Source organism: Phodopus roborovskii, unplaced genomic scaffold (genome assembly GCF_943737965.1).
Source record: "Phodopus roborovskii unplaced genomic scaffold, PHOROB, whole genome shotgun sequence".
NCBI lineage: Eukaryota > Metazoa > Chordata > Mammalia > Rodentia > Cricetidae > Phodopus > Phodopus roborovskii.
In genome coordinates this window covers 17099835-17112511 of record NW_026126549.1, presented here as the reverse complement: position 1 = coordinate 17112511, position 12677 = coordinate 17099835, and the positions used below count along the sequence as shown (strand labels likewise).

The 12677-nt window shown below is 42.2% G+C and overlaps 1 protein-coding gene across 1 annotated transcript in view; it reads right to left on the bottom strand.

The window, feature by feature from the left end:
• Megf10 (multiple EGF like domains 10) overlaps positions 1-11999 on the bottom strand; it is a 137418-nt gene extending 125419 nt beyond the window's left edge. Inside the window, exon 1 of the mRNA XM_051201183.1 lies at positions 11932-11999. The gene's annotated coding sequence lies outside the window, so the exon portion shown is untranslated. The remainder of the gene's footprint in view (positions 1-11931) is intronic.
• Between the last annotated feature and the right edge of the window lie 678 nt (positions 12000-12677).

Genomic DNA, 12677 nt, shown 5'->3' with positions numbered 1-12677 from the left:
CAAAGATTTGGTCAATGCTATCCTGAGTCATACCTTCTTTCTCAATTGGTCTATTCTGTAACAGATGGTCCAACCTTGGAACATGAGTAGACAACTTTGAGTCAACCTCCTGATAAGTAGTTAGGTCTCAACAACATTAAATACTATCTCATAATTCTGCATTCTGTGACTATAATCAAAGGGTTATTTACCTTGAGGATACAAATATCAAACACCAGGCCTCTCCTACTTTTGTCCATATCTGAAACCTTTCATACCTTCATCATCTAAGAAATATGAACCTCTTCACCTGGTTCTAGAAGATTGCCAACAGAGAATACACTCAGGTTTGTATTACTTGGGAAAGCAGGTATGTTGAGGAACTTTATCTAATGCCTAATAACATGTGCTTAACATTCCAAGGACCAGTCATTCAGATCAGGAGGGTCATTCCTGTGCTCACAAGCTCAGATCAACTCGCCTAAGATCATTCCTTCATCCTTTAAAAACTCATCTGACCTATTGGAAAATGTATTATCAGGGTCAGGCAGCTTGAGGATCACTCTCCAGACACCATACCCCCCACCTGCAAGTTATCTCCCTAGGGACTAGAGTGTGACTAGTCTCCTCTGTAGCTCCGCTCAAGGTTAAACATTAGCAGACAACTTCTAAGACTTCAACCCTTGTCTCCATTGTGCAACTCCATGCTTATTTCTTAATACTTGATTGAATAAATGCTCACTCTACTGCCCTCTGCCTGCCTGCCCTTGTCTGTCCTCTCCACTTCCCCCTCGGCACACACATAGTCACATACATTCCCACCAGATGGAATTCTCTTTACCTTCACTCTATGACATAAAAGCTCACTTATCTGTCAAAAACCTTTGTCTGGTCACCACATTCAGGGATCTGAGGTAGGTTTATTTGCAGCCTATTACCTGTTCCCTCAACCTCTCCCAAATTCATAAATACAATGCAATGTCTTTTAAGCAGGAAAGCCTTAGCCATAGGAGACACAAAGTGAGCATGGGTTGTCCAGTCTGTGCAGATAGATACATCTTACCCATACATAAAACATCTGAATATTTTTAAATATGAGAAAAAAAGTTGAGATGAAGTTCACATAACCTAAAATTCATCATTTTAATCATGTTGTACAACCACCATCACAATGACTACCCACTTCCAGAGTGCTCCCATCACTTCAACAAAACACCAAATATTTAAGTCCCGTCAATTATTCCCTTCCTAAACCCTAAAAACCACCAGCCTACATTCTGAGACTATTGTGTTTTCCAATTCTAGATGCCTCATATGAAAGGAATAATACACCACACAGGGTCTTATGTCTACCTTCCTTCATATAGTATAGTTACCTATGTTGGAACATGTGCTGTGCTTCATCCCCTTTTAGTGACTGGAGAATTTTCCAATGCATATCTATATTGTCCCTGATAATACTTCCATGAGCATGTGTATACAAGTGTAAATTCACTGTTACCTCAAAACAAGGTCAGTTACTGTCCAATCCTATAGTCCAATCCTATAATCCAATCCTATAGTCCAATCCTATAGTCAAGATAATGTTTTTTTTAGCAAAATACTGTAATTAAATGTATATGCTCACTAGTAAAGTTAACTAATTTTGTAATCCAGAATATCTTAAGATTCTTTATAATTTGCATTTATATCAGAGACTACACATTGTAAATTATATGATAATTAGCAGAATCTGACTTAAGCACATGAAGGAGTCAACAATTTGAAACATCAGCAGACCTTCCTTGCTTTCATACGACCTGGTGTTGAATCATGATGAGGGTGGATATTGGTTGCTTACTGTGTGCTTACCTCTGTGCTACATGCAAATGAGTTACACACTATTCTTATGTCACAGGTCATGAACAGGTAGGTACTCAGAGAGTTTGCTATTTGCTCAAAGTCACAAAGATTTAATAGAGATTGACTCTCAGACTAGATTGTCACACTTCCTACATTAAATGGCAAGGCCAGGGGCAGGCCAAGACCATCAAAATCTTGTCTTTTTATCCCACAACTATAACCTCATGTTTGCATAAATCAATATTTAATTTTTAACATCAATATCCAAAATGAAGGATACAAGCTAGAAACTCAGGTCTCTCACAGAGGGATACCCTTGTCCACACCAAGGGTCCAAACTCTCCTTTGTAAAATAAATCACCCCTGTTTTTTTCCCAGTTGAATCTATCACCCCATATTAGGATGTCCCACAAATGCAATGGCTCTTTCTGGTACGATCTAGATAGGCCAACACTGATAGATAACAGAAAACAGGAGGACAGACTGCTGAAGTGGAGAATGACAGCTGCTTATGCTATTCTGCCTCATCCGCTAAAACTGTGAACTTTAACTAGCACAGTTGAGACATGTGAGAGGAAAGAAGTAGAAACATGCCGATCACTGTGTGTGTGTGTGTGTGTGTGTGTGTGTGTGTGTTGGAAGCATTCCAATAGCAGAATTTAGGGCAGCAGTCATCTAATGAGTCAGAAAAGCACCCAGGATCCACACTGCCCTTTCCTGCCTGCCTTTTCATGGCAGATTATTATGAATAGGGAGACTGTAGACATTTAGAGTTGACAACTGAACTGTTTGGCTGTATTGAGGTTAGAGTCTAAATAATGGAGTGTTGCTAAAATGTTAACCTCTTAGGTACTGGATTTCCTGCTTAGACAAACATAACACCTGGGTGAGCTCATTGTTGCTTTACACCTTGGCTCTTTCTGCTATGAGAGGGTTAACTCCTTGGACATTAAAATTCTTCCTACCCAATACCTCAAGATCCACATTATGAGGCAATTGGGGTTCCTAGAGTTTGCATTTTCCTATCACTGCGAGAATTTAATTCCACAGTAAACATGGGACTTAGTTTTTTTTTTTTTTTTTTTTTTAACTTTTCATCAAGTATAGAAAAATGCACTTCAAAGGGGACAAACACATCAAAATTTAACTACTCAAGGATTTCTGGCAAACTGAACACATCCATATAAGCAGCAGCTAATTGAACCCAAGCCCTCAGTGAACAGAACATTGATTCTGATAAAAAACCAAGTCTCAACAGCATAAGAATTAAATGTACCACATGGGGCATGGACAACAAGAAACTGTGTTGCTAACAAAAGGCCACGTATTAACAAACAACAAAGAGACAGCATGCAAGTTCCCTATTGTTTTCAGCAAACACTTCAACTTTAGGAAATGTCAAATATAATACATTAGTCTTCCCTCTGAGCACTTCCCTACCTCACGCAAACACAAAGAGCTGGCCTCATGACAATGAATTGAAAATTAATTAACTTATTGGACTAGTGTTTAACATGATCGTTTTGCTCTGTTATGTTTCCACTTCACTGTCTGCATTAAAGGCATACATATCACTGGCAAAACCAAAATCCCACTTAGTAAAGGATAAGCAAACTATAGGAGAGAGGAGAATGGAAAACTAATGAAAATAAAGACACTTGCCTCTCCACAACCCACTTGTCTCTTCTTCCCTAATGGATTTGCAATGATAATCTATAATCAAGGTACAAATATAGACTTAATGAGGAGCCCTAAATGACTTGAAGCAAGTCATGTATTGCCCACTCCTGGGGACCGCTGTGCTTAAGGCAAATGCTCCCAGCCAAGAAACCTCTTATGTCAGAGGAGAAAGGATCCTACTGGCCCAAGATACCAGCTGCCTCAGCACTCCATACGCACGCACGTGCTCTCTAGAACCCATTACATCCAGCAAGGCTTCCCTCCTTCCCCTCAGGTCTGTATCCCTTGCCTAATTGAAAAGAAAAAAAATTAAGAAAGACTCAAGAAGAATAGCTGCCCACAAATATGCACAGAAACTAGGGACAGAGTGTCCTTTTAAAAGGAACCCAGAGGCAAAGTCCGGATGAATGACATACTTTTCATAAAGGGGGTAATCAGACTAAAAGAACAACCCTGTTGGAAAGTCTGCGACCTTTGCAAAGATGTGACCTTGAATTTGCATCCTCTTCTGACCCAAAGAATGTGTCCGGTTGTTGATCTCACAATTAGATCTTTACAGGAAGTTTGTAACCCTTTCTATGCAGCATGGGATTCCTGTATTGGGAGTTGGGAGTGAGGGATCTAAATAGCATCATAACTTTCCAAACACATGGGTAACTTTTTGATGAATGTAATTACATTTTGAATTCAAAATGTAACTCTCAAATGCAAGATTGCTATTAAATACAAATTTGGATGGTAATTATTAACACTTCAAATACAATAATGATCATTACCCAAGAAATTTTCCTCTAAAACATTAGACCATAATCTAGGGAGGTTCTGAGATCTGACACTTGGGTGTTAGGAGTGGAGGGGTGGTAGAGGTGGTATTTGATAAACAACCCCAGGCTGGCCTAGAACTCACTGTGGACCTGAAGACCTTGAACTCCTAATCCTCCTGACTCTACTTCCTGAGTGCTGGGATTACAGGCCTCTGTCAGCATGCCCAGTGTATGTGATGAGGACAACTGAGCCCAGGTCTTTGCTCATTCTGAATAAGCATTCTATCATCCCCTAGCCCAGATATCTATCTTCAATGAACTTGGAGAAGGAAGCCAAAAAATATGTCTTTGCCTATCATGGAGGGAGGTCTTTGAGCTTCTAAAATAAATAATAAAATTCTATAAGTCAGTGAGACAAAGGTAGAAACCAATTCTCTCTTGGTTCAAATTTGTTTTCCTTATGCTGTGTCTGCAGCTTCAAATAGCAGATGAATGAATGAGTCTTCCCCAGAATTACATTTTCCCTTCCCAAGCCCTACCTCTGAAACATTGCTGCATGTAGTTTAACTGTGGAAGGCCTTGACCTCTTTTCTTTTTCTCTCTGATTTAAGTGTGTCTGCTTCCTCAGGGCTACTAGGCTTAATCGGACAGCAAGCCAGAGCCTAGTGGAATATCAGCCAACCCCCAGACAATGGGTGTCTTTCTCTGGTTGTCACATGAACAGTGTTGTATTACAGCCATTGTTCCTCCAAGTAGGGAGGAAAGGCACAGCTTCTCACAGACTAACTATTCTCCATGACCCACTCTAGCCATCACCAAAATTAAAAATCAAAAAGGAAAGAAAAACTGGCATGCTATTTGAATGGGGCACTGTAACCCCAAACAAGAATTCTAGTGCATCCCTAGGCCATCTGCATCATCCTACCTTGCTGAGAATGCACATTCCTAGGCCCAGCACACCTACCAAATTGAAATCCAGAGGACCATCAGCTCTGCAGTTTGTTCTCAAGCCTCTGAAGTTTAGGAACATGGGCCAAATAGATGTGTCAAGCATTTCCAACCACACTGATGGCATTTGTGCATCTGTTTAAGGTATGAACTAAAGGCAAGAGGATATTGACAGGGCTTTACATCAAACGCTGTGCTGATGTTATTAATATTAGTATAGAAGGCAAAAGATGCAATAGTGAGGGTACCAGAGAACATGGGACAGGAACACTTAAAACTAATGGCTGTCCAGAAGATGATGGAAATTTTAGAGAAAGAGACAGGATGAGAAGAGAAGGAGGAGGGTGCTAGAATGGAGTCTGAGATCATCACAAAGTGACAGACCAGGCCAGTTTCCGATGGCAGAATGAACCAAAGAAAACCATTATAACCACTATCACCACCACCAATAACAACTACACAAACACGTTGGGCAGCTCAGAGCCAGAGTGACCATCTAACGTAACACAGAGATTGGATTTGCTCTCCAGATACACACACACACACACACACACACACACACACACACACACACACACAATTTTAAAACTTCTATTTTAGTTTTTTAGTTTGTGTGAAAGCTTGGTTGAAATACATCTTGCCAACCCCTCAAAAAATTTTTTTGACAAAGATTATCTTTAACATTTTGTTTTAGATATTAAAATATGAACTTTCCCCACAAACCTTAAAAGTCAACCTCCCAAAGCCCTTTACTGCACTGAGCAATGCTCATGTTTAGGTAAGCAGCTTCAGGCTGAGGCAGTACTATCATGTGGCAAAACAATCCTTAAGGGTCAGGAGGAAATCAGAATACCACCCCTGGTGAGACTAGAGAAAGCCTGAATCCTGGCTATCCCCTTCCTGTGAACTCCCTCCACGGTGGAAAGGTAAAATCTTTCCAGGAATGCCTTCTCATGAACAAGGGAGACTTCTAAGCCAACTTTTATTTGAATCTCAGAGGGTGCCCACATCTGGTCTCCATGACAAAATAATAGCTGTGAAATGTGAAAGATTCCTTTCAAACTCAGATAGTGCTGGGAGGGACAGACAGAACCAGTCCTGTGACTCCATAAATAGCTGTCATAAAAATGATTCTCAGCTCCTTTGAAATGGCCCATCACTGCTTCCACTGAAATTGTGTCTGCTGAACCTATTGCCTGGCCTGCCTTGTCCCCTCTAAATAAATCCTCTCTTAGCAGAACATTCCCCATACATTGCCCTCTTCTTGGCATGAGCCCAGAGCCACTCTCAGACCTGCTATTTGACCATGACTACACCCAGCTTTACCTGGCTGGCTGGATATATATGTACACACATCAGTTTTTTGAAGGTATTAGCTCTTTCTTTGCAATTGTAATGTTTATCTTTTCATGCTATACACCTAATAAACATATGATAAAGGGAAAAATAAAACTCAAACCAACTAATCGTAAAAACCAGTCATGTCTTGTCATCAATTCCTCATCTAAAATACAGTGTTTTTTAAAACCTACATATGGTGGTACATGTCTGTCTGAGCTACATGAGACCCTGCCTCAAGAAAAACAAAACACAAAAGCATGAAGAAGATTTGTTATAGGAGCTACCACCTGCAGCTGTGTTTTGGAGCTAGTCATATCTGCACAGTTCATCTGGGTTGGACATGATATTATAACAACATGGTGTTTGGCCACCCCCACAATGAGGCCTCCTGGCTCCCAAAGATCTGATGGTTTTAACAGATGCTAATGTCCTGTACATGCACCTAGGAAGATGAGGTACTCCACACTGAAATTCTATTTCCCTTGTCTTATGGGGGAGTGGGAGATGATTTATTGCTCTCTGAAGAGGAAATTGAGGTGGTTAGAATGCTTTACATAGTTTCTTTATCTGGGAGAATAAATCATTAAAAATGAAATAGTGGGGAAATCAATAGACATTAATAGTGCTAACTGCAGGATATAGAATCACAGCCACTCTTCCAGACTGGCTTGGGGCATGGCATTTATCATCAAAGAACAGCCTCATGGCACTGACAATTGTGCACAGAATGTTCAATAAAATAAAACACCACTGGTGTGGATATTGTGCTTTCCTGTGCAACCCTTTAAGCTCCCTGAATGAACCCTTTACACACACGCAAACACACACACACACACACACACACACACACACACACACACACACACACCTATGTCAAAAAGCAGTAAGAATGATTACAGTGAAATTGACCTTCAGAGTTGCATATGGACAAGAGATAAACAGAAAACTTTAGATTTGGAGAATGGTTGGATGAGTAAGTGAGGCAGTGCAGACAGACAGAAGTCCAGGCAAGACATGAGGCAGGGATGTACTGAGGCAGAAATAGGTCATTTGGGGGAAAGAATTGTGAATGGTGAATCCCTAGAACTCAATGAGTCTTACATCAATTCTTAAAACTAAGCTTTGAAAGTAAATGCACGGTCCATGTTCTTGAGAACAGAGGAGTCCAGCAATGAATGCAGATGCTGTGTTCACAGTCCATCCAGCAGTCCCAGGTATCTGTACTCACTCATCGATGCTGATATTTCCCACCCATAAGTAGACTCCCTCCATATTTGCTTCATGTGGGATTGTCATGAGCCAATAGGTTCAGCTTTGCTGAAGCAGCATTTGCTCCCATTTATATAACTCGCTCTTAAGGGAATAAAATGAGTGGAAACAGGAAAAATAAAAACTCTCCTGCAATTATAAGAAGGATTTTTCACATAAACTTAATGTGAGACAGAAGCTGAAATTATCACAGATGCTAAAATAAGCAAAGCTTTCAACAGAGTCAGATGTTAATTGACCTTGAATGGGCTAAGGTTTGCTTACACGAGGAGGAAATAACCAAAGCAAATGATGTTTAAGAAAAGGAGAGCTCAAGAGAGGAGGACACACTGGATGCTATGTCTGGACAACACAGAGTTTCGGCCTTTTTCAGTCAGCATCCCTCATATTCAAAGCCCTGGCCCTGTGTTTAACCTGCTTTTAGGAATGTGTCCGTGTAGGAAAGTAAGAAAGACAGTACTGAACCAGTTACCACTCAGATGCCAGAGTGGCCCATACACTGAAAAGCATGAGATAATGTTGGCTAATTGTTATTGATATTGGCATCTCCTCTTCCACACTGGCACACTGCTAACCACAAGCAAACCATCCCAAAGTCTAATTGTATCTCTCTGTCACACATAGCACCTACTGTGGTGTTGAGCCTGTAAGCATGAATTTAGTATTACGTGGTGTTTTGTAAGCCCACTTAGGATAGTCTAGAGCAGTGGTTCTCAACCTATGGGACATGATCCACTGGGGGTTGCATATCAGATATTTAAATAATAATTAATATCTGACAAAATTCCAATTAGGAAATAGCAATGAAATAACTTTATGGGTGGGGTCACCACAACATGAGGGACTGTATTAAAGGGCTGTAGCCTTAGGAAAGTTGAGAAGCATAGGGATAGAATATTTTCTTCTCTAGTAACTTCATAGATCATATAGACAAGTAGTAATTCTATACTGGCTTCTGTGCCACCCTTAATAGATATGATAAGTATGAGTCCTAACATTTTGTGCCACAGAAAAACACCAGCTTGTGTTCATTCATTCATTCATTCATTCATTCATTCATTCTTCTCTCACATTTGGAGGGGCATTTATTATGTAACTTAAACATTCCAGCCACCTGAGTAAGGCATTTCATCAAGGAACGATGAACTCACCAACCTGCTGGGAATGTCATTCAGATAACAAGGTACCCAAAAAGATGTCCACAGAGATGAATGGCAACTCACGGGATACAAACTGCTCATAGGAGAAATAGAAAGATTGGGTGGAGGGGGATGTCTGATTTGAGCTGCATCTTCAAAGATAAATGGATAATAGACAGCTGCTTACACACAAAAGAAGACATTTCCAACAGAAAGATCATCTACTCAGTGAGGCCATGGAGAAAAGAATGGGTGCCGTGTATTTGGGGACATAATGAGATCTGCAGGAACTGGGGGGCTGGGAGCAAGAACACAGAGAACAGCACGGGAGAGGGTGCAAAGGTGGTCTTTGGAGGAGAGTTATGAGGCTGACAGAAGCTTTGTGCTAGAACACAGGGTTGGTACTCCTCCAACCTTGATGTGGGGACTGCATTTTCAACAGCCCGTACAAGACACTGATGGTCACCGCCCACCTAGTGATCTGCCAAGGAGTTAAGCAAGGGTATCACATGATCAGACTTGTATCTTAGAAATGTCTCGTCAGACTGAAGCAACAATCTGAAGAGGGTAAACCTACTGCTGTACAATGACTCTGGCATCACAACTAACTTCAGGATTTTATAGATGTGTTCAAATTCACCCAAGACTTTATGACTCAGGGAGGAGCCAAGGTTTACACACCACCATAGGAACCATAAGAAACTGTAATTTGTTTAGATTTTTTTTTAAAAAAAGTGGTCAAGTGTTGGTAATTTTTATGATAAAAAATATCTAATATTTTTAAACAAATTTTCTGCTTCTGATACACCCAAGTCTGAAGGCAGCTGGTGGAATATAAGCAGGCTTAATGTATTCCCCTTCCTATTTATCATGAGTTAGCCTGCAAATATGGAAGTTCCATAATTTATGCGCCCAAGCAAATGCTAAAAATGGAAAGGGGGGTGTCAAACACAGCCAGCAATGAAGTAAAGTAACACATATAAAGGCTTTTAGAGCCACGAGGCACACCAACATTCTTTCCCTACCGCCCCCACCCCCGCCACACACACACACATACAAACTCAAGCACCATAAAACTAGTGCCAAAAGAGAGAAGCAACCTCTGTGAGGTCACACAGAAAACTCCATGGCCACTCTCAGTTTTACATGCTTGTGTGTGTATGTAATCAGGTGTTGACATCTGTGGCTAAAGCATTTGGACTTTGCTTATGGACATTGCCTCATGAAGACAATGTTGGCATACTTAAAATGAAGTAGGGCAGAGAGGGTCATAAAGAAACTACACATGTTCATTTTGAAAATAAAGCCAGAGAAATAAGTGCAGATGTTTCATAAACGTTCACCTACTGACTGATTGACCTCTGAAACGTAGGATAAAGAGACTATGCCAATGCCACAAAAGTTTCTAAGGAAGTGTACAGGACATCACTTCCCATATCCTGTGGTATCCAATCATGAACTTGCTTTTCAGATCCCAGCGCCACCACACACACCTTCCTCTCTACTGAAAGCACCCAGCAGAAAACACTGCCAGGAACATTCATGAACTAAGCTGAGCAAATCATCATTTTCTAGGCAGTGGCAAAGCTTGAAGATGAGATCAGCCATCAAAGTCCTTCCCAAAAGCAGTAGCAACTATGGCTTGCCAATAGCTAACAAAGGAGACAATAAAAGCAACACAACCATTAATGCTGGCTCAACAGTAAGACAATAGTAGTAGCTAACCCCTCCCCTGTGTGGAGCTTCCCATGCACTAACTCTTTTAGCTCTAGAGTAAGCCTGATATTATAGACACACATAAAGATATGTTAATAAGCTACACCAAACCACACAACTGCAAAGTATCAGAGTAGGGCCTTGAACCCTGATCACCTGATCCTAGTTTACTAAAGGAATTCCATGGCCTTGTAAGCAAAACAAAAGGATGGTGTAAGCTGACTCCTTAGAGCATGCCAGTCAGGCTGAGGGCATTTCTGGGTAATGTCATGTGTCCTGCTCTTTTTACCCATAAGGAACAGGAATGAAGGGTTTTATTTGAGAAGACTGTATACAAAGTTAAGACCTGGCATAAAGAAACCAAAGATGCCATTCTCTGCCTCGGCACAGCATGGCTATTGTTGCCCAATAGCAGAAACGATGCCTCATTCATGCCAAGAAAATTCCAGGCTTTCACTGTCTCTTTTTAAAATGTGGGGATTCGTGTGAGGTTATGTGTGAAAGCAGCAGCACATTCGCTCCCCCATGTCTCTTTTATTCAGTAGGGTCATTCAGGAAAATACTTGCAGAAAGAAAACAATAAAGTTTAAAAAAAAAAAAAAGTCCCAAACCGGGTGTGTGAAAGTCCTAGAGTGAGGAGATTTAAAGGAAAGTGACCGACGGGGGCACATTTCCCTCAAATAAATAAGTGTGACTCAAAGAACTGTCCCTCCCAGCGTTCCCCAAGAATCCAAGCACTCTGACAAGGACTCTAAGGTCTGTGAACCTTCCTGGACCCTGACACCCCTAAAGGCAGGAAGAGAACCCCAGCCTGCAAACACAATCTGAATATCAAGTACTAAAAGAAAGAAAAGTTTAGGAAACAAGTTAAGATCCCAGAGTAGTACTAGGCAGACCTCAATGGAAGGCCCAGCGGAAGCTGCATTTCACTCTCAGATGTCCCCTAAAATATCCCTGCACTCACCAATGTCACAATCAAGGTGGAACAAACACAGGCAAAGCAACACAGAGGCGCAAAAATACCCAAAATAAAATGCATAATGAAGAGACATTCCCAGGAATTCCCTGCTGCCTCAGATAACAAAACAAACAACCACAATAAGTCCCTGGAGGGCAGGCAAACCATCAGCGTCCTGCTTTAGCTGCACTAGGGTATCCTGGCTAACGGGGAAACGTGCCCTCTAGCCCCAAAGAAGCCTCCCAGCAGACACCAAGCCCAATAGCCTCCAGAGTTGAGTTTGCTTAACTCTTACCCAGTCCTGAGATGTTGCGATTGGCAATCGCCAACCTGCTTTCCTCTGGTCTTCACCCACTCCGGCCCAGATTCAAAATCTTTTTCCAACAGCGCCACTGGCCTCCAAGCCGAGTCCCAGGAGAAAGCAATGTTTGCAGCTCTTGTTTAGGCTCAGAAGATGGGGGGCCCCGGGAAGGAGTCCGGTCCTGGAGCCCCAGATTCACACAGGGACCAAGTCCTGCTGCAAACTTGAACAAGCTTTTCCCTGTCTGGTTGGAGATGCTGGAGGAGGAAAACAGTAACCGGAGCCGGGCTGGGATGCCAGCAGTTGCAGTTGCTGCAGCTGCTGCCTCAGGGACAGTGGCCTCTGGGGAGATGGGAGGGGTGTCGCTCGCTCGCGGTCCCTCCAAACCTGTAGTGTCCTTCTGGCTGGACTGCTGGAACCCCTTCAGAGACCCAGTCTCAAAGTTGACAAACTTGGAGTCACTGTGCGACTTGAAGTGGAGTGTGATGCCCCCGACACAGGGCCAGTGTTAACCCCGCGTTAAAGTACCCCAGGAGGGGAGATCTAGGGGGACAGGGTTGGTGCCCGCCAAGTGGACAGGACAGCGCGTCCCGTGTGAGGGAGCGCAAAAGTAGGAGCGAGAAGGGATGGGGACCAGTCTGGGCCACGGTGCGGGTGCGTGGAGCCACAACTAAGTGACTGGGAAGGTGGGGAGGGAGGAGGGAGGCGATTGGAGGGTGACCCGCCAGCCTTGCAGGGCG